The sequence below is a fragment of the Phycodurus eques genome, chromosome 12 (assembly GCF_024500275.1).
Source record: "Phycodurus eques isolate BA_2022a chromosome 12, UOR_Pequ_1.1, whole genome shotgun sequence".
NCBI classification, from domain to species: Eukaryota; Metazoa; Chordata; class Actinopteri; order Syngnathiformes; family Syngnathidae; genus Phycodurus; species Phycodurus eques.
In genome coordinates, this window is record NC_084536.1 from 12,849,203 (window position 1) to 12,870,456 (window position 21,254).

At 40.2% G+C, this 21,254-nt stretch overlaps 1 protein-coding gene across 1 annotated transcript in view; it reads left to right on the forward strand.

Moving 5' to 3' along the window:
• Nucleotides 1-7,189: 7,189 nt before the first annotated feature.
• Nucleotides 7,190-21,254, forward strand: part of slc39a10 (solute carrier family 39 member 10) — a 107,249-nt gene continuing 93,184 nt past the window's right edge. The window contains exon 1 of the mRNA XM_061691656.1: nt 7,190-7,276. The gene's annotated coding sequence lies outside the window, so the exon portion shown is untranslated. The remainder of the gene's footprint in view (nt 7,277-21,254) is intronic.

Here is a 21,254-nt window from a genome sequence, read left to right on the forward strand (position 1 = left end):
TTACATTCTTTAGGCTCTGTGAAAACAACTAAAATTACTGCAGTTTAGTTGGGACGGTCTCTGTTCCACCATCAAATCTATGCGTATTTCTGCATTTATGTATTGATCGAAGTGAGAAACCGAGATTCACAACCTAATCTTTATCTTCTACTCAAAAGCTGAGCTGATCTCAAATAGAAAGTGATGCAACACCGCCACCTACTGGAATTCGTTTGTCAGTACAGTCATATAGGAGCTTGAATTTCACAGATGAGCTGGGCCAGACACTCTTCCACACCTGTCCAGAGAAAAACATACTTGACAAATATGTTCAACGGTGGCAGTAAACGGTTGGAATCCAGTAGACAAATATGAAAGTCCTGGGTTTTAAATTCGGGGAAAAAAAGAAAATTGTCTACTTTAGAGGAGAGAAGTAGTACCTGAGGCCTCTTGTGATTCTGCAGTCGAGCTCATAAATTGTTAAGTCACCAGAATGGGAAAAGTCTTTAATCATCCACAGTGTAACAGATATGGACACAGACACCATGCACCCATTGGTTTGAGGGACTTCCTTGGAAAGGTTGTAAATGAGCAAATTATAGAACACTGTAGTATTGACGTAGTTTCAAAGCGGATACCATTTTAGCATATATTACTGTATTGGCCTATTAACATTCCATGCACGCGCTGTTTGTAGCCTTGGACGTCAATATGATATTTGGCTAACAAATGGCACTGATTCAAGTGTTTATAGCTGCAAAGCTTGGATATTGACTTATCATCATATACAGCTGGGAATTGTGTACCAACTGGGCTTCTCTGCTTAAATAATGATGAATACAGATATTGGAAAAGATTGCTGGGAGGCTGTGTGTGGAAATATGGAATACCCAGGAGTTCCACCTAAAACCATTGTTTTTTAATCAATGGGCAGAGCCTCTTAAAGGATAGATAATTGTACAAAAATAGACTGTGGTAAAAGTAAAAAAAAATGTACAGAGTAAAATGTACTTAAGAACAAAAGTAAGAATGAGTACTCTATCAGTTAAATACAATAACCCTCTGATAACTTGGCACAATGAAAACAAAACTTCTCTTCAAAAGAATGTGTTTCCTTGTTTTATTAACTTATTGCCCTTACGGAGAAAAAGAGAAAAAACGTTATATTGCAGGTTGTTGTTTAAGAGGTAGCTAGCATTAGCTCGACTTTTATGCTATCAAAACAACGTGTTCCCATAGCTTTGCTGATGGCGTGAATTGAATAACATCAAAGGCTAAATTAGCGAATGATATCAACTGGAAACATACTCTAATTTCTCATGTATAATGCACATTTCTTTCCCCCAAAAATTGTCAAACGTCAGTAGTGTGCATTATACATAGGTATAGGGACAAATGGAAAATAAGCGGTAAAGAAAATGGATGGATGGATGGGATGGAAAAAACATTCATAATTTATAAATGTATGCCACCATCTAGTGGTTATGAAAAAGCTGTAGACTTACACTCCAAAGTGCCGCCGCCACCTAGAGGTTATGAGAAAGGTGTACACATTCATTATAATATGCCACCGTCACCTCGTGGGTATTAAAAAAAGTGTAGCCTACACTTTCATTCCAATACGACAGGGGTACGTATGATTGCATATATGTACAGTTGTGCTCATAAGTTTACATACCCTGGCAGAATTTGTGAAATATAGTTTTTTTTTTTTAATATGACTGATGACTGAACAACAACCATCATTAATTTCTTTATCTGTTATGTTTTGTTTAATGATAATGCTTTTCTGAAATGCTTGACCGTTTAATTTGAATCCCAATAAAATTAAATTAAGTGTTTCGCCTGATCCTTAATGTTTTCTTTAAAGAATTGTACCCATCCTACAAATTCTGCCTGGGTAATCAAACATATGAGCACAACTGTGTGTTTTCTAATTTCAAAAATAAAAGTAGGGCTGTTAATTTCAAAATAAGAGCAAGTAAATTTTAAAAAAGTATTACGTGTTCAAATAAAGTGCTTAACTTCAGAATATCCATCCATCCATCCATCCATCCATTTTCTGAGCCGCTTCTCCTCACTAGGGTTGGGGGCGTGCTGGAGCCTATCCCAGCTATCATCAGGGCAGGAGGCGGGGTACACCCCGAACACGTTGTCAGCCAATCGCAGGGCACATACAAACAAACAACCATTCGCAGTCACATTCACACCTATGGGCAATTTAGAGTCTCCAATTAATGCATGTTTTTGGGATGTGGGAGGAAACCGGAGTACCCGAAGAAAACCCACGCAGGCACAGGGATAACATGCAAACTCCACACAGGCGGGGACGGGGATTGAACCCCGGCCCTCAGAACTGTGAGGCTGACGCTCTAACCATTCGTCCACCGTGCCGCCACTTCAGAATAATTCTTTTTTTTTTTTTTTCTTTAAACTAACAAAATACAGATATTTCATGGTTTGATCATATGGGTACAAACAAAATCATGCATTGTAAAAATGCATTATACATTGGTAGAAGGGTTTTCCAGAATTTTGAGGTCAACTTTGGGGGTGTGTATTATACATGGGTGCGCACATGAGAAATTACGGTACTCTTTACCCGCATTTGCTTTTTTAGATTAGATAGAGATATTTTTAATACCATAAGCTGCTGTTTTTTAGGCTAGCACAGGACAAAATGTATTTGCTGTGAAATTTATTGGATCTGACAACACCTAGCAATTATTTAAATTCATGTGCTGTCGTGGATGTTTATAGTCATCAACGGAAATCCAACCTTCATTGCCACCAACATATATATATATATATATATATATTCATCAAGTATATTTTTCAATGGGTAGGTGTGGAAGACAGTCTTGCCCAGTTTAGCTTTGTAACTTTGTAAACCATTGTAATGAGTAAACACATTCCTGTCGATGGTGGTGTTGCATTGCTTTGGATTTCCTATCAGAACGGCTTTTGATTAGGAAATAAAGATTGGGATAAGTTTCGAACACTTTGGAATTTGGATAAGTTTAGGCACCTGGCACTTGAACACAGCACGTATATGTATGGTATAAACAGAGTATGTTACAGTAGGTACTAGTGTGTAGAGAGTGTGTGCTGCAATCGTGAGAAAAGATGACACAATTCATGGAATGAATGGCGAATATCATGTAAAAAAGCCACTGACGTTCAACTCGAGCCATGCGGTGACTCAGCTTAGCTCAACAACTTTCTCAGTTACAGTATATACAGTATCTTTGATTTTGCTTCAAAAGCACTTTCACAGGCTTGTTTTATAGTTTGAAGTGTCACAAAAGCAAAAATATATTGAGGTCAATGTCACTGTTGTGCCTGATGTATCTTTTCTCAAAAAGCTCGTTTTCTCCGCTTTTTGGTCAGAAACCCATGTTTTTGGTGAAGCCAACCCACGTTCTACTGCGGATTAATAAAGAACAGAAGAAAAAAAATAGAAACACAAAACTTTTTTGTTCTAGCCAAAGAAGAAAGTCAGCTCATTTTGTGGGTCTTGAATGATCAGTCAAATTGCTCTAAAATTGCTGGCAATATGGGGAATTCTGCTTTGAAAATGGCTGGCAGTGAATGAATTAAATAAGGTTATGGATGGGGAATATATTGTTCCTCTGAATCTGTTGCCTCTTTTTTTACAGAGGTTGAAAATAACAAGGCTATTTTGACAAAGTAAGGAGGAGATAGTCCAAATATCTCTTTTCAAATGTGGTGTAAAACTAAGTAGTCGTTAGAAAAATAAATACTCATAAGTCCAGATACCAGAAAGATCTACTCAAGTACAGTAATCAAGTGTTTCCTGCCACTGCCGATAGGAGGAAATCATGCAGAACCTGTGTTATAAAAGGATAAAGCGATGCAATACGATTTTAGCTTTTAACCTCGATTGGCCCGATCGTGATACAACAGCCTCCTGGTCAGGCAGTGTCACTGCTGAAGTCTCGTCAGTGTTAAACCAGCACATGTCAAGCCTCCAAACTAGAGCGTTCATTTATTCAGAGCTCCACTGGCATCCTCAAATGTCCCTGTCTTTCTGCGTCAAGCTCAAAAGACACTCGGGGCGTCCTGTGATGTGGAGCAGAATGCTGATGCCAACTTGCTGGAGGTAATCCGAGTAGTTTAGCTTGCTGGCTACCTTTTTAGTATATTTGGTGATAGCTTGAACCTTTTTCGACTTCCATTTCATGTCATTGCGATTCCATCCTTCCCTCTCACTCATTTGACATTTGTGTTACGTGGTTAATGATATTACAAAGACACAGAGCTTGTTTAGGGAGAGAACACCAGGCATGCAGTGCCAAGGCCCTCTTGTAATCGTTGTTTATTGTTATTCAGTAGACTCCATGGGGGCCTAAACATACCGGAAAACTCACTATTTTGGCAAATCTAAAATATTTTCCAGTATATGATATGTAAAGATGTACATTAAGTACAGTAGCATTAGTTTTTACCTAAACATGCCTCCCATACCAGATAGTGTCTTAGTAGCACAATGAAAATTAGGAATGAAAACAAGTGAGATATCTACAGCTGGATTATTATCAGGTCCCATAGATTTATCCTACAGTTGTAGATTTAACACACAAAAAAATACAATATTAAAGACAATATCCAGTTTTACCATTAACTTTGTGCTGTTTTAATATTCCAGTGGAATAACGACCCCCTCGTGACCAATCCAGAAGAGGAATTTGTTTGCAAGAACACTGGCTAAAGGTCTACGCAAATTTCAGCTCTGAGTGAGCAAACGGTAACGACACTCTATATTTATCCCGAATATCTCCGCCCTTTTGGCCTCCGCATCAGTATGCAAACGACAGGAGGAGGACGGCAAAAGTTGACAGAGTGCTCAATAAATATTCAATTTACAGCAGCATGAAGGCATAATCAGACCTAGATTGCGATGGGAGTGCTGGTATGCAGGGGAGGGGGAGGAAATGGTATTGTTTATTCCCTCCAAAAAAACAATCACACATACATCTTTGTGATCCACACACGCAATATGCATTCAGGCTGCCCCCTCACCATTATACTGATTTGAAATGGAGGCAGCTCAGCCACTGAAGTGAAGTAATTAAGCCTTTCCCTTGTTAGTTTTCCAAAGATTTTTATTTTTTTTGACAGGAAGTGAGGACGTCAGCTGAATGCGGCTGACATCTCGCACCGCAAGCACACTTCAATTTACACACAATTTGACACAACTGAATTCAGACGAAGGAAGGTTGTTAGGACTTGTGAAACATCAACTTTTCTTGGACTTTCTTTAGTGACCTATGAATCTGTGTGACAAAGAGCACAATTTTCTGACACAAGGGGATCATACACAAGACTGGACAACACTTTATACACTCCTGTGTCAATGTATGTTATATCAAGTCTATGTGTGACATATTCATATGTATTGTATCATATTGACGGCACGTGTATAATTACTGTTATGTGAGTCTTTAAAGTGACATGCGGCCCAACAATCACATCCTTGTGTAGTCAAAAGAATCACTTTGAAAAGTTGCGGCCTTACTAAAAGTAAATCATCACAAGAAGGAAAAATCAATGCATTTAAGAGAATAATGAATTCCGTGTTGCAATATTGTAAATACAACAATCTGCATTGAGAACTGAACCTCAATGAAGGCCGGCTACAGCAGTCACACATCGTTGCAGCCAGCAAGGCGCCTAATTGTCACAGGTTCAACAGCATTGCCAACCAGCGGGGAACATTTTCAGGAAAAAAGATTGTCTCTACTTCACTTAATGCAATATCCTAACGTGCCTCAATAAAAACAGGTGCAGGTTTTTCTAGAGCCAATGTAGAGTCAATTTAAAATGTATTTCAATTTGTCACACTAGATTTTACACAATACAAAAAAACATACCTGATAGGGTTGTAACAAGACTGGATTTACAATTCACTTTTTTTTTTTTTTCACAACTCACACAATACGGATATCTTCAAATCGAAGTCAGGGCTCTTCCAAATGTTGATTAAAACCCGATACATATCTGATATTGTATCTTCCAATGTGAGTGTAGTGTAAACGCACGGCTCAAATACTAAGGGAGAAAACCTCACGGTATGTCTTCCGACAGCATCAACTGACATCAACCCTATTGAGAACCTGCGGTGTATACATGTGGAAGGGTGTTTTAGAAAGCCTTCTCTTGCTCCAACACAGACTAGTCTAAATAGCTAATATATTATCATGGTGAAAAAATATCTAATATAATAAATAATATTTTTGATATGCACAAAAAATGACTTATTTTATCAAATCTGAGTGCTGACAGTAAAGAGTGGCTCTTGCATATCTTTTCAATCCAAAGGTCTCTAAAATGGTCAATCTTATGTTTTTTTCTTTTTCTTTCTTCAAGGTTCCTTTATGTGCAGTTGCAAAATAAAGGTGAAGGACAAGAAGACTCTTGATTGTCAAAAAAAAATGTGCCAGCATTACCAGATAACTAGCAACCCTTTATTGCTCAGTGACTGTTTTTCTCAATTTCTTTATGTCTCTAAAGTGTTCTCTGTCAATTGACTATCTGTTGTCGTACTAGAGTGGCCCCAACTACTGGAGACAAATTCCTTGTGTGTTTTTTGGACATACATTTGGAATAATTCGGCAGAGTTCGTAAAATATCAAAACAGAAATGTTCCTTTTGCTTAAACATCAAATGTGGGTCCCCTGTTTGGCTTTGCACTTCCTCTCAACGCCAGCGGGTGTCGCCTTGTCCCAGCAATTGTTCCTATTCAAAGACAGATGGTCCGGTGACAACATCTCTGGGCCTTTGATGCTTGGGTAGGTGTTAATTAATTTAGTGTCCACTTGGCGTCTTCTTGTGGCAGTCTCACAGCAGGGCCGCTTGGAAGAATGCAGCCCATCATGTGGGGGGAGGTGGAGGTTCTGGCAACTGGGTCAGTCACTACACAAAATATATATTTAGGACAAACACAAATGTACAAAGTGCAGGGAGTCATTAGCAATGAAGTGCGCAATATTCCAGTAATGTCCCAAAAGTCACTGTACATGTCCTTTTTTTTTCGATTTGATTTCAGGTATCATTTGGACAGACGAGAAGCCACCAGCATTTGACAGCTTCGCCTTTGCAGCTTTTGGAGGAGTATCATTCCGTTGCCCATGGCTCGCCAATTGACATTAAAGCAGCATTTCATTTGTTCACGCGGAAGATTCTGATGCTCAACAACCTGAAGTCGGTCCAGGTAACACTTTATCACCGCTGAATCGAGCTTTTGCTGATGCTGAGTTCCAGTGCAGCCCTCCAGGTAATCTTTTCCTGGCTTTGCACCAACGCCTGCTTTAAGAGTTCAGTGTTTCCATCAGGGGTGATAGTAGCCGGCCTTCCGCCGTGTGGTTTGTCAAGAACAAATCCTGTTCCGATAAACTTGCCATGGATGGCGTAAGTTGTACTACAGATTGGAGCAGTGTGACAGCCAGGAGACTTCTCAAACTGGCACTGAACTGCAGTCAGGAACAGAAAAACTTTTTGCCCAAAAGCGATTTTGCAATGATGCTCCAATGTCAACTGGCGAGCCATGCACAAGGGAATTATGTGCTTCCAAAAACTACTAAGCCCAAGCTGTCAAATGATGATGGCTTCACGTCTGTTTGAATAATAGTACCTGAAACGAAATTGAAAAAGGGAGTGTTACTTTTTGGGACACTGTGTACTGATTCACAACAAATGGGCAAATGATGCAGTGTGATGAAGCTAAAGTTATGATGAAAGTAATTTCCTCCAGAAATGTGCAAATTGAGAAAGTTGCACTATCAAATTACAAGTTAACTGTTTATAAGTCTAGGGCAAGGGATAAGAAGCTGTTGGAATATCTACCGGTTTTGTTGTGCATTAAAAAGTAGATGCTGCCAAAGCCCTGGTCAATAGGAAAATAGTAATTGGTTTCAAGAAAGTAGGTTGCAGTGATGCATCTCGACTGTTCTCTTTGTATGTCCGGAAGGAGCTATGGTTAGTCTGGTTTGTTAGCGGAAGTTATGGAAAGTCTTTGTGTGTGTTTTTTTAAATCAACTCATCTAAAAGCAGCTTATTTTTAATAGTAATGTTTTCAAATGAATTTGAATGATATTAAGGTGATTTGGAATCATAGTTTGTGGTCTATTTACAGTTTAAATCAGGGTTGTCAAACACATTTTTGTCATGGGCCACATTTCAGTTATGGTTCTCCTCAGAGGACTTTTATGACAGGGAAAATCATGTAAATGTATAATCACCTCATCATCAGAGGCAGGTGGAGTAGCCACAAATTGTGCTCAAGTAAGACTACTGTTACTTTAGAATACTATGACTTAAGTAAAAGTAAAATGCAGTCCTCCAAATAATTACTTGAGTAACAAACAGTAAGTATTCAGTAGGGAAAAAAACTACTTAAGTGCTGAGTAAGTAGTGAGTAACTTCTTTTTTCTGTCTTCTTTTTTTTATTATTAAAGCATAAATGTCAACCAGACAAAAATATAGAATGGGAATGTGCACAATCAGAATTTGACCAACAATATCACGTAAACTGAAATTATTATTTCAGTTTATTGAAATAGGCAGACTGCAGAAATTATTCTCTTAATTTTTGTGGGGGTGGGGGTTGTCGGGGGTGAATAATAAATTTAGGGTAATTTTGTCACAAGAAATTGTCTTAAATTAACCTTATTTGTTTCCACTCATGAAAAAGCAAATAGGCAGACTGACTAGACCAGGCAGAGATTTCATATCCTGTCTTTTCGGTGCTGTTTTTACCATGGTTCACAAAAATCATGACTTTGAAGCTTTGCTTCTTTCCGCTTAAGCCCGCGGAGACTTTGTATGCAGTCATGTCGATTGCCTGGCTTTGTTTGATTGGTCAGATGGAGTCAAACATCATAAAGCGCATCGTATTAAAAGGCGCAGTCTCAGTTACGGGGTCTTTTTCTGTATTTAACACATACATAAGGCTCACTGTATTATTGGGCGCAGGCATGGTAAAACATACGCTATCTTAAAACATACAGTGGTATGGATGAACGCTAAAGCAATGTTTTTAAAAAGGCAGCGGGAGCAAAACTGAGCTCGGTTGTACTATATTGAAGTATTTAACAATGTACTCACGTTATTTTTTGATCAATCCTCATCCACAAATGCATCAAAGTCCTCATATCCTGTATCCGAAATGAACAGCTGGGCAAGTTCTCAATAAAACACGCCAGGTTCCCTCTCGTCATTGTCGGAGTCAGTCTTGTTGCCGTGCGGCTCCTCAGAAATGATGCCGGCTTTTACGAAAGCTCGGACAACAGTGCAAGCAGACACGTTAGCCCAAGCATCCACAATCCATTCACACATTTTGGCATAACTCGCCCGGCGCTGCCTCCTAGTCTTAGTAAAGCTGTGTCTCTCATCTGTCATCCATGGCTCCCACGCCCCTCACAACTTAACTTTGAACGCCCCGTTTACACCGATGTCCAGCGGTTGGAGTTCTTCGTCAAGCCTGCCGAAATGATGGCAAGCTCCGAGTTATTGCACTCAGTCGAATGGTGACTGTAGAGACGCTTCTCCCGGCTGTTCTTTGCTCATTAATCCATTGCTCGAGTTGGTCTTCCAACTTGGGCCACCTGGCCTTGTTTCCGCGGAAACTGCGAAGCTGAATTTGGCGAAGCTCGTTTTCCTGCTTCATCCACTTGCGAACCATGGATTCGTTGATCTTGAATTGTCTCCCATGTACCGCTGCGTAACTGATAGCTTGCAGTTTAAACTGTGCTTCGTAAGCGTTTAAACTGTGCTTCGTAAGCGTGTCTCTTCGTAGGTGCCAGCTCAATGAAATGGACTAAAGTTTCTTCCTAACAAAAATATTCTTGTAAAGGTAAAAATTATGACAAGTACAATTTATCCCAAAAATTACTTAAATATATTAAATATAAGTACTTTAGTTCAAATTTATGTTGTAATATATTTAAAAAGTGAAGAGAAAAAAATGGAGTTTTCATACATACAGTATTTTCTGCCAAAAATGTTTTTGCAAGAAATGTGCAGTAGACAACTGATTTGTTTTATTAGTCCACAATAGTGTGGCAGGCCAGATCTGGCTTGATTTTGACACCTGTGGTTTAAACTACTGATATAGATCATTATAAACATGTTTACATAAACATTTACTTTATATCCCCATTTACTGTATATCCCCTTTAAGTGTTCATGACAAAACATTGTTCAAACAAGCGAGCTAAAAAACACCCAGCTTGACAAAAAATGGTCGAAACTCAATTGGATACCACACAGTTGAACCGAGGGCCAGGCTGATATGTGGTTTTATGTCAGCGTTGTAATTATAATATGTTTACAGTACAGTTAAACACTTGCGCTTTGCATTCAATTAGCCGTCGTTTGAATTCCATCATTGTAACATCGAGTCACTTGCATGAGTTGCAAACAGTGAGCACTCCGCCCAGGGCGCCAGCTAATTGGGTTTATTGTAGCACAGAGAGCCAAAAAGGTGATTAATAAATACAATCTCATTTCGTCTGCAATGAAATAGTCGTCATTCAAGCAAAACGAAAAGCAAAAATGATTTTTCTGAATACGATACACTTTTCTGATTGAGTATTATTTTTTGTTGGGTTTTATTTATGACACTTAGCTCTTGAGTGAAAGATTATAATATCTGTCAAGGAGATTTTTCGATTCACTTATGTTCAAAGTTGAATAGATTCAACATGTTCTGCCATTTCTCCTGCATTCATTGAAGGTGCTGTCTGAAAAATGCAGAAGGTACAGTATGTGGATATATTTAGGAAAAATTTTATTTTGATTGAAGGCCCAACAATGTACTGATCTGCATAATGAACTGAAAGTTTGGAAGATATTTTTTTTTTCTTCCATGGTTTATTTCAAAATGAGGCAGCAAAATCAAAATATGAATGACGTAGATCTTTTTAATGCCACAATGATATTGCAAGCTTATGTTGTTCTAACATATTTAATCCATCCATTTTCTATAGTCCTCATTAGGGTAGTGGCCGGGTAAACTGGAGCTTATCCCAGGTGACTTTGGACGAGAGGCTGGGTGCACACTGGACGGGTCGTTAACCAATCACAGGGCACATGTTGACAAAAAAAAACATTCACACTTGAATTCACACTTATGGACAGTTTAAAGTCTGTTTGCAATTGCTCCTGGTTGCCATTGCACCATGACAACATATTTAAAGATACTGTAGGTAGAAGCTATTGTACTGCCCGTTTTCGGCCTTTGGTGTCCACAAAAAAAGCTCAGCTCATGAAAAATAGGAGCAAAAACAAAAATGTTGCATTTGGATTTGTTTTCAGTATAACTTCGTTATCTGGCGGAAACCCCAGATGTCCAAATATGGCCAATATAATTGTATTCACAAATCGATACTATTAATCTGTCCCTCCTATTGGTCTGACCCTGTCTGAATAACTGTGTTATTCATATGCATTATTGACCAATTAAAACTGTTGAAGCATGAGTACAAATCTATTAACGTTCTTCAACGTTCAACGACCTGAGAAGTGTAAAAGTCGGCCTCTTCCCTCTGGCTTTATGTCGCCTCAAGATTGAAAGTCTAGATGTTTTTTCGACAATAACAAGTGAAAATAGTAAGGTTAGATACATTTGAGTAGCCCCGTTTTTTTTAAATTGATCGCAGAAGGTAGCTCTTGAGCAATGGTAAGATAAGTTTGCGAGTAGATTATTATCCACCTAATACACGGGTTAGTCAGTTTATCGTTTTATTTATTCTCATGGCTCTAAGACCTTTGGAAAAGAGTTTGGGAAGATCATACAACACAGGTGTTTGCTCTTGTTAAGTATTAAAGGCTTTTTACAGTCGGGGGCACGGCGTGAGGGCAGATTGTGATATGGACGGCTAATCAATAGCATAACAAATTATTCATTTTTAGCATATTAAATTAGCGATAAAACATGATTTTGGGGTGGTATTGTGTTGACGCTGGCATCCAATGGTATGTGATATAAGTTATTATTATACCAACTTGAACAATGGGGTGTTTGGGAACTCAAGGAAGATGGTGTTTTGTTTTTTCCTGGAAAGTAGTCATTTTGGAGGTTCAAGGATTCCAGCAGTCACTGACAATGTTTTATTATCACATCAGTCCCCATATGTAGGTATGCTTTTTTTTTTTTTTTTAAAAAAGAACATGACATGATAATTTATTGCGGACAACTAAGCTCCGACTTGGCAGACCCCAGTTCGAAGACAACTCACTTTGAAGCATCACACATTCCTAAATTAACGCTACCCGGCATGATTATTGCATTTATTACTTGTTTATTAAGTGCTGGTGAGGCCTAAAAGCAATTTAAGAGAGCCAATCCATCAGCCGCCTTCATCAAGGTCGTCGCTCTATCACAGAACACAGCAGACAAAAAAAGTGGAATTTCTCATTATCACCCAAACATTCAAAGTCTCACACACACCCACACACGTCTCTGGTCGGTCAATGTCATTTTGGCATTTCAAACTCCATCTATTCATTTAAAATCTGCCCCCCTGTCCCTCGTCTGGCGCGGTGACAGATGCAGGTGCGGCCGTTGATCCGAGGTGACAGGTGGCCTCAGAGCTGCTGGGCTCAACGCCGAGCTGCGCACCACCCAGACGAGCAACCAGACAAAATTGGCTCCCAGGTGGCGTGAACTCGGGGGTGGCTCAATTTCTTGCAGTGTGTCATGAAAACATTTTTAAGTGAAAAATCAGGATGTTTGATCCAAAAGAAAGGGGGTGATAGTTGTCAGACTGTAACACAATTGGACCAAATGAAATCGGACGTTTGATGTGACAAATTGGATGTGTAGATTCTTGTTTGCTTTCTAAGGCTGTCAATATCTTGTCAACTTTGTGATTTCTAACCTTTCTGTGATCTTGTGTAAATGTGGCGGGAAAATAGCACTGCATCCATCCTTCCATTTTCGATAGAATTGTCAATTAATCACGCAGTGGTGCCTTGAAATTTAATTTGTTTTCTGACCGCACACGTAACTCAAAGCATTTGAATCTCAAATCTTCTTTCTCTATTGAAATGAATGGAAATACCATCCAGTCACCATAAAAGCCAACAAACATTTGTGTAATGTGTTTTCAATAAGAAACAATAGTATATTGTGCTGGATCCTTCTGGTGTGTGTGCCATGGCCACCAGGGGGCAGTATAATTTATACAAACATAAATTTCCATCCATTTTCCGCACTGCTTATCCTCACCAGGGTCGCGGGCGCGCCGGAGCTATCTTTGGGCGAAAAGCGGGGTCCACCCAGAACTGGTCGCCAGCCATTCGCAGGGCACAAACATAAACCACAAGCAACCATTCGCACTGACATTCTTCAATCAACCGACCACGCATGTTTTTGGGATGTGGGTGGAAACCGGAGTAACCGGATAAACTTATTAACCGAGTCACTCTTAAATCGTGATGCTTTTTTTTTTAAATTACAATCACAGGTAATTGGAAGTGCTCCCTTTTGCGACAGAAGCAGGGAACACTCCAGACTAGCAATCTATCCATCCATTTTCTATAGGACTTGTCCTCATTAGAGTGACCGAGTGAGCAAGAGCCTATCCCAACTGACTTTGGGTAATAGAAGTGGGGTACATCCCATACTGGTCGCCAGTCAATTGCAGGATACATTTACACAAACAACTAATTATACTCCCACCTATGTACAATTTGGAGTCCTCAATAAACTTGTATTTGGAATTACCGTCAGAGGTACTTGGAGCCTATCCCATCTAATGTGGCGAGAGATGCAAGGTGCCATTTAGAGTCTTCAATGAGCCTAACATGCAGGTTGTGGTAGAAAGCCGCAGTACCCAGAAATAAACTCATGCAAGCACAAGGTGAACATGAAAAATCCGCACAAACCCAGAACTTCTTGACTGTGAGGCTGACTTGTTAACAAATACTTCTCCATGCTTCCATCCATCCATCCATCCATTTTCTGAGCCGGTTCTCCTCACTAGGGTCACGGGCATGCTAGCTCTTATCTGAGCTATCATCTGGCAGGAGGTGGGGTACACCCTGAACTGGTTGCTAGCCAATCGCAGGGCACATATAAGCAAACAACCATTCCCGCTCACATTCACACCTATGGGGAATTTAGAGTCATCAATTAACCTACCATACATGTTTTTGGGATGTGGGAGGAAACCGGAGTGCCCGGAGAAAACCCACGCAGGCACCGGGAGAACATGCAAACTCCACACAGGCAGGGCCGGGGATTGAACCCTGGTCCTCAGAACTGTGAGGCAGATGCTCTAACCAATCTCTACCGTGCCGCCTTCCACATACACTGTATTTGAATTTATTCCTAATCTATTGTTTCAATTCAATCAGTTATAATGCTGAAGTACATTTCTTGTTTCTATTTACCACATCTTTAATTTATTTATTTGTTTTGGGGGGGGGGTAGGGGAATTTTTCATCATTTGCATTTTTTTATTGTAAACTGATCCCTTTCAGGTAGAGGTGAAAGCAATCTGACAGGACAATCATTAACTCACTATGAATGGGAGTAAAAGCCATCTAAATGTATCTAGGTGTTGCATTATCAGATAAAAACAACAATACAGTGAATGTGTAGCAGGCCGCAGAGGTCTACCACTTATACAAAGCGGTACACACACACACCTTCCCTCCATCTGGTCTGCTGTGCAAATTGCCAAAATGCAGACAACTGTGAGCACCTTTGTGACTCGAGGACCGCCATCTGCACATGCTAATGGGAATGGGGTGGGAGGTAATGTCGTGCTAAATAACTGCACGGAGCAACTTGACAGCACCTTGCCCACCGCCCAAATGAGAAACCTCTTCTCACTGAAGTCCAGTCTTCTGTTTAGGTTGAAAACTATGGTCGGACATCAATAGCCTTTGCCATTGGACTTTTGGTGAGAGAATCAGTGTATAACGTGGACTGGTCATACTCGCCAGTCAATCAAAGGTCACAAATGGACAATTTAAAAAAACTTCCATCCATCCATCCATTTTCTGAGCTACTTCTCCTCACTCGGGTTCGCGGGCGTGCTGGAGCCTATCCCAGCTATCATCAGGCTAGAGGCGGGGTACACCCTGAACTGGTTGCCAGCCAATCGCAGGGCACATACAAACAAACAACCATTCGCAATAACATTCGCACCTACGGGCAATTTAAAGTTGTCAATTCATGTTTTCATGGTTTTGGGATGTGGGAGGAAACCGGAGTGCCTGGAGAAAACCCACGCAGGCACGAGGAGAACATGCAACCTCCACACAGGCGAACTGTGAGGCAGACGCTCTAACCAGTCGCCCACCGTGCCGCCTTCAACAAACTTATGAGTGATTAGTTTTGATGTGATCGGTGTGGGAGAAAGTGACAAAAAAAAAGCTCCTCCAGCCCTGGAGAATTTGCCTTGATCAGTGGCATCCATTTGCAAAGTATTTAGATGCAGAATTAATCTCTAAACACAGATTACCTTGGCATGTTTTGACGGCACTCTTGACAACTGAAACCTGAGTTGAGGTTATCTCGTAAAGCCAGGACATTAATAACAGCGGGGCATCATAAGGCATGTTTACAAAGTGATGAAAAGCCGGATTGCTCAGAAAGGATGCGTCTAAATACGCACACGCATACGGTAGACAAATCAAAAGGGGGAGCGGAAGGCTGGGAGTCATTGACACAACAAGTAATGCACATTGCCCCAGACATGACTTTCGGGGTGAACTTTCAAGGCCTGTTGCAAATAGTGAAAATCTGTGAATATTGGCATAGTTGTAATGGCAAAGCACTTACTGTATCATCAACACCATGCATCTAGAATTTACACAATCACAAATCCATGTTACATAAATGTTTGAATTGAGTAGCTAAACTATTCAACACAGGCAAACCACCTTCACATGAGGCTCATCAATAGTATTAGGTAGCACACCTAACTAAATAATGTGCTAGCACAAATATGGGCACTAGCACTTTACACTAACAGTTTCTGTGATTTAACTTGCCTTTTGTCATTTACACACAATAATAAATGTTAAGGAATACAGGCAAATTGTAAAGGCAAAGTAGACTGCACGGGCTGTTAGTAGCTCCATCAGGAGAGAAGCAGAATCATACTTTCACTTTTGACTGGGCACAAGGGGCATTCAAGGACCGCCAACAAAACAGGACATCTCAAATACAGACGAAAAACATTAGCAATTAATTAAACTTAACAACAAAAACAAGATTCCACAAGATGGGATCAAAGTAGGGCTTTCATTGCTTTGGCCTGAACCCGTAACAATGAATAACAGAGGACAGGTGCCCCAAACAAATTGTGAATATACGAATGGCTAGCCGCAAATAGGCGGGTGTTTACTGTATAACGTGTGCACAAAATACAAATTAATAATATAAATATAATTCCTGCACAGTTGAGTCAGCAAATCTGTATATAGTGGCTTCTTGAGGTACGAATTTAATACTGTTTCGTTACTATGCTCGTAACTCAGAACACTCCCACACATTACCATTAATCTGAATTGCTGCTTGTTGTGAATTGAGTTGAGTTGTGTTCAAGGCCCATAAAGTGCTCATATCTTTAATATTCGCAAGTCAAAGCAAAACATCTTCTGAATGACGGTTCGTATCTCAAGGCACCCCTGTAGTGCCCAAATGTTTGGCTGATTGTTTGTCTGTATGTGCCCTGCGATTGACTGGCAACCAGTCCAGGGTGTAGCCCGTTTCTCATCACCCATCTAGCCAGCGACTATTATCATTATCAGCAATTTGCAAACACCCCCAAAACAAACTCAGCTTTTAATTATTTTATTTTTTTTGAAAGCGGATGAAACAACGTCAGCCTGTGATGATAGTGACACTAAATGAAATGCCAAAAACGTCTTGCTCAAAAATAATCCTGAGCAAATTGGCGTTTTACCAAACACATGGCACAACACACCAAGTTTTCATCCTAAGTGGATTAATTGACAGCAAAATAAACAAAAACAGAGACAAGTTACTCCCTTGCCTCATTGACTTCAAAACAGCTTGTAATCCAATTTGGCATGAAAGTCTCAACTATAATACGGTACTGTTGGAGTATCTCAATGTAAACATAGTACAACAAGCTGTTTAAGACTAGAGTGCCAGACAAAAACAGGTACCACCACCATTTTCAGTGAACAGAAGAATGATTTTCTGAATTCTCATGATGATTAGACTCACATAAAGGTGGTTCCCGCAAGTATTGCCTTCAATTCAGATACGGAAAAGGAGTTGGAGAAGATGCCTGAAAGCCTCTCATGACCGGTTATATGCCGAGTATAGCAATATCATGAATTCTTTGGCCCTTTCGATTTATACCGTCCACAATTCAAGTGGGACATGCCCACTTGGTTCCATACCTCCAGTAGTTAAAAGGCTCAAGGTGGACATGCGGCGCTATTATATTAGCTTTTTTATTGTTGACCATAATGGTGTTTTAAATATAGTGGTGCTTTGCTCTACGCTTGACCCAACTTACAAGATTCTTGAAATGTGAGCCGTCGATCAGCCGATTTTTTTTTCTTGCTTTGACTTGCAAGCACAAACTTGAGACACAAGTGCTGGATGGTGGCAGTGAGCACATTTTAACTCACAGTTTGGCAAATAGGGAATAATCAGTCAAGAAAAAGAGACTTCAAGCTGTTTAATGCCACTCCCAGTTGAAATTTGCTGTCAAACTAAAAATAAAACAAAGAGAATTACACTTTGTGATTTAAAACAACCACATGGCTTAGCCTTTCAGTCCGCTATCTTAATGATAAGCTAAATAGCATCTATGTTGTCGTGCTTTAACCCTTTAATCAATGGATTAAGCACAAATTGTGCAGCAACACATGAAGAGAGACAATATAACAGTGTTCACAGTCATGTTCTTCATCCTCTGCGTAGAATGGCTAATTTTAGTGTCGTACTGATGAGCTGGGATGAGGAATTGAAACGTCTCATGCAGTGTAACAAAAACAGTTTAATAATTTTTTCTCTTAATTATATTTAAATATGTAATTATTCTAGGTGTTTATGAAGTACAACATAACAGAGTGCTATTTTTTCTTATTAAAATACACATTACAACAGTCTTTGTTATCTTGGGGGGGGGCGTGTTAGAACTGATTAATGGAGTTTCCATTAATTTTAATGGGGGACTGATGATTTGCGATGATTTGTATTTTGAGTTATAAGCATTGTCACGGAATGAATTTAACTCATATCTCAAGACACAACTGTACCCTAAATTGCCCATGAGAGTGAATAGTGGCTTTGTCTTCATGAGCCTTGTGATTTAATGGTGAGTGGCGACTTTTTCACTCGGAGCAGAGTGGCCCCAAACCTAACATTTTATGGGCACAAGCAGAAGATTTAGGGGTGCGCATTGCATATTGACTTGCAAAATAAATATTCACAGTTCGTTTTAAAAATAATAATAATAATTTAATTATATTTTTGAAAAAAATTGCTAATTTACTGGTCACATGCGTGAGTAGATGAAAAATGTATTTGCACTTTACTCAACTTTTGGGACATTCAGACCTCAAGGTACCATTTTATGACCAAATGTTGCTGCCACTTTCGGAACAAAATTGCAGCCAATACCTGTGTAAGCTAAGACAGTCTTTTAAAGGAATGTGGGTTAAACATAGAATGAAATCCCCCAGATTTAACCTATTGAAATAAGTTGCGCACATGATTGCGCTAAACTGACTGAGCCGACCCCAATACACCATCTCCATTGGCAGGGATCGTACACGCATGCAGCGAGCATGACCGCAACAGTTTGGCTGGATGGCTCCCACTTGACGCTTTGCCTGTCAGATTGCTTTCACCTCTACCTGTCAGTCGAGACCAGACGGTCCCGTCTGACCCACGTGTCGAGCAACAAGACATGCAGATTATAGCCACGCATAAATATTAGCTCCAAGGCCATGCTTCTGGAGATGTTCGCTTGCCAATTTAGCATTGTGGGAAGACACGAGTCTGTGCACATCACCCAACTGTTACAGCAATTAATTGCTCGACAGACACAACCGGGAGGCTTTGCCTATTGCTATTTGCCTACTGGTAGTCGGTAAACTGATAACTGATAATGGTCACAGCCTGTGATACAATGATACTAGTAGACTTACGAGTGCCCCAATTTATGAGTTTTTAGAGTTACAAAACATAATTTTTTCGTTTGTTTGCAATTAAGGCAGTGGCATGCAAAGTTGTGCTGCTGCCAGTGTCACACGCCGTTTTGGTGGGATCAAACTTTACCAAACCAATAATCGATGGGGGTATATAAGTTTTTCCAACTTGAAAACCAATCGTTGATTGGGGGCGGTTGTGGTGGATTAATGGCATTTCAATTCATTGAAGTGGGGAAAATGTATTTGATATATGGGTGAAGCAAGCTCCAAGCTTGGTCACGGAACAAATTAAACTCATATGTCAAGGTACAGGCGGCACGGTAGACTCACAGTTCTGAGGACCCGGGTTCAATCCCCGGTCCCGCCTGTGTGGAGTTTGCATATTCTCCCCGTGCCTGCGTGGGTTTTCTCTGGGCACTCCGGTTTCCTCCCACATCCCAAAAACATGCATTAATTGGAGACTCTAAATTGCCCGTAGGTGTGAATGTGAGTGCGCATGGTTGTTTGTTTGTATGTGCCCTGCGATCTTCAAGGTATACTGCAGTTTTGAAAAGTCAAAAACCATTCAAACTTTACATTAGTAGTATGAGCTTGGTTATTTATTTATTTATTTGGGGGGGGGGGGGGGGTCATCAGTGCAGGAAAAGGGACATGACCACTCCCCCTCATGTCGTTGCTGTGAACAGTCAGTGAAACCAATGACTTAATCGCCGAGTTGAAACAGTCATCACTTTTGGTAATTTTTGGTATCCCAAAAATTACATCCAAAAGAACATCCAAAACTTGCTAACAAAGAGTGAATTGCTAGAGCAAGCAACGCTTTTATTATCACATTTACAGTACGAGAGCACCACCTTCACTCAACAAATTTAAGGCAAAGTTAATATAATAACACTGTATAATGCTGTCTTGAAATGAATGCTTGCAACCAGCTATGAGAGTTAGCATGTCTACAGTTGGTGAAATAAATGTATAGAATTGTTACTTAGGCAGATAGCCAGCTAACTAGCATGGCTAACATCAGTGTGTTTCTGCTCTGACATTAGGTCACGCGGTGGGAAAAAGTAGAGAAGTAGCTACTCATTTTCTGAGAAATAAGTACTTGAAATGTATGTTTGCAACCAGCTGCGAGTTAGCATGTCTACAATTAATGAAATACTTTAGACTTTCTACCGAGGCAGATAACTAGCTAAACAGCATGGCTAACATACATTTCTGCTCTGATGTTAGGTCACAAAGTGGAGAAAAGTAGAGAAGTATTTACTCATTTACGTGACAGTGTGAACCAACAATATTTTTGCTCAAGGTTATCCTGCTGTCAGAATCAGATACTGGTCCATGCCTCATGGCAACACATATAGTAAGGGATGGAATCTGATTGGACAAAAAAAAAAAAAAATAACTCTAACATACATGTATTTAAAGTAGTTCAGCCAAGAGAAATGCGACAAATTGAATATAATTGACTGCTGGGAGTAAATCAATACAATTTAATGACACAAATATTAGAATTTCAGTTGTAAACGTAAGTCAGTGCTTCCGATAGTGTTTATGCTAGCAGGAAAGGCCTTGTTTGCCTTGAGCTCCACCACAGCTATAAAGAGCAACAATTCAATGCCCTTGTTCCCAATACTAAACCATGTCACCCTCTTATTATACTACTCTATGTCACGCAACAAAATATACAAAGCCTTGTTTCTGCTAATGGGAATTACATGCTGGGCTTATAAAGTCCTCCCGGTTTAAGCCAATGATGGACCCCACACCCCCCACCTCTCACACTTCCATTCACTGGTCATCAGTCCCCGAAAGTCACCCGAGGCTTGTGAAAGCCACAATTCAGTCGCCACTTACGACCCACAATAGACTCGCAGTCGACCCGGGGCGATCAACAAGGGGATGGACACATCTGCCGGACCGTAGCGACTTCATTAACGCCGCTACATTAACTGCAAATCCAGGCAGACACCCCCCACTCTTCACCCACCTCCCAGGTCTTCATCCGGACTATCAGGAGAGACTTGAGCAGAGGGTCAATCTGCAATAAAAGGCATCCGTTTTCACGGGCTGGAGAACTCCCACACTACTCTCTAAGCTAT